Here is a 2,582-nt window from a genome sequence, read left to right on the forward strand (position 1 = left end):
TTGTAGGATTGGATAGAGATGGATCCATTGAAGACATGTCACAAAGAATAAAGAGTTGATGTGTGTGTGTGTGTGTGTGTGTGTGTGTGTGTGTGTGTGTGCTTGAATTTGATAGTGCACTTAACAACTGGACAGACAGATGATAGTACCCCTTTGAGGTATGAATATAGGAAAAAGAGGCCTGTGAAAGTAGCACAGTGGTAAACAACTTACCTAGTATCATATGCAAGACTTGACTCCAGTAATAAGAGAGAGAGGAGAAAAACAAAACCAAGAGATTTGGACAGTTAATTACTGGAGATAGGAATTGGAATAAACACCTGGAGACACAGATTTTGAGTCATTGATATATAGGCTATAAATGTAGTCGTTGGGTTAGGAGACATAATTTTGAAGAGTTTTTAGACTAAGACTAGAAAATACTCAGTGCAGAATCATGCCAACTGTTCCCAAGGAAGGGATAAACAGAAGAAGAGGAGCAGATGGGGGGGAATTGAGTGTGGAGTAGCAGGGGTGAAAGGCTTGGTGTGCACCTCTAAACTTAATTCCATTACATAAACAGATGTAAAGTTGAGGAACTACAAGAGTCACATGAAAGTAGGATTATCTGTTCTTGGGGCTTCAAATAGTGATAATTCAGACTTAGGTTAAAGGAAACATCTGCCTTTTATAGTTGTTACCAGAGAATGCAAAGCCTGGTCCAATAGGGTTCTCACTAGGATGAATAGCAAAAAGAATAAAAAAGGATTGAAGACCCTTTCCAGTGATACCAGAAGCACTCTTTGGGAGGGATAGAAAATTCTCTGGAAGTAATGCTTCCATCCTCTTTTCTTCCTTCCTCTGTGCTAGTCTATCTTTCTTCCTCGGTTTTGTGTGGCATGGATATGTGTGATTTAGGATCATGACAATATTATCAGTTTCAATACACCTCGTGCAAATTTGCCATGATACTTTGCCAAAGAAATCAGCTTTCAAATGATCAAATATAAAAGCATAATATGGTAGCATATGCTTGCAATATCTTTTATTCAAAAGGCAGAGGTAGGAGGAAGGATCTGGGTTCAATTCCTCGATACCACATACATAGAAAAAGCTGGAAGTGGTGCTATGGCTCAAGTGGTAGAGCTCTAGCCTTGAGAAAGCCCAAGGTGAACTCAGTGCTCAGGATCTAAGTTCAAGTCCCACAACTCGAGGAAAATAAAGTCCTTCTCAAATCAACTTTATGAAATGGAAATAATTGTTCGTTTGCTTACATTGGGAATTAGGAATGCAGCTACCTTCAACTATGATTGGATACAAGAGTTAAATACTACTAGAGAATTTTCTTACTCTGTTGCTCATATCTTCTCATTTCCACTTTTTCTACCTCAATTTCCTCTTTTCATTGGAGTATTGAGAGGCTTCCTCCATGTGACTTATGAAATTGTCCAATAAACAGTTTTATATTGAAGTCATCCTAGGACTAACATTTATGACGATGGTACATCCCTTCTTTGAGGAAGGTCTCGTCCAAATCACAATGCCTGTCATAAAAGTGTGGAAATAAAGGATCATGCCAGTCAAACTGCCCTGAACCTCAACCAACAGAAACTGGTTCAGAGATAAGCAAAAGATCCAAGGTGGTTCAATTAGAAGACCAGGTAAGGAATGCTTACAATGTCAGCTAGTCTGATGGCAACCTTCTGATTGGTCTGTTTCTGGACTTGTGCCCATTTCTGAACCAATCACAGTTGTTTGAGGTAAAGATTATCCTGATTGGTCTGGCTTGGTAAACTAGTCACATCATTAATGAACACTAGGACATGGAAGAAGCAGGAAGATCCCTGAGTTTAGCAGATGAAACACATTACTTCCTCCATTTCACTCTGAAAAAGTTATGAGGAAGTAGATCTGTCTTTGACTTAATGATTGTCTTCAATATTAACTTCCCAAAGACATGGAAGATATTATTTCAATGTAAATATTGGTTGTTGTTAGTATTTGGCAGATTTGTGTGGCAACTGACAATCATACACATTCACATAAATATTACGACAGTTCTTTGTGAATGATGTTTTTGATAGTGCTACTCACCTACATATTCATTTTTGCTTGAAGCAAAATTTTGTCAACTACCTAGAATAGATCATGAAAAAAATAGAAGAATCATAGTATTTGACCTCAATTTATTTCTAGAATAATGAAGGGGAAGGGCATGCAACCCCCTCCCCACACACCTGCTTTAAGATCATTTTAAATATTATAGAAGGCAATTTCAATTGTAAATAGGAATTGACAAGTTAGAAGTGCAAGGATACACTTTTAGAGAGAAGGAACAACATGTGTGAAAGACCCAAATTGAAAAGAAGCCATCTTCCATCAGAGAGAAGAGAGCCAGAGCACAAGATGAAGCAGAAGTTCCGCGGGATATCCTAAAATGTGAATAATTTTCTCCTCCACACCACTGACAGTCTCTAGGACTTACATAGAAGCAAAAGACACCATTCTATTTATGTTGATAAAAATCAATCTAGTTCATTCATTCACTTAATCAAGTTAAAGCAAGACTGGGTTTGCCATGTAATTCTACGACTTTCTGTGTG

Source organism: Megascapheus bottae, chromosome 10 (assembly GCF_031878675.1).
Source record: "Megascapheus bottae isolate mThoBot1 chromosome 10, mThoBot2.hap1, whole genome shotgun sequence".
In the NCBI taxonomy this organism is placed as follows: Eukaryota; Metazoa; Chordata; class Mammalia; order Rodentia; family Geomyidae; genus Megascapheus; species Megascapheus bottae.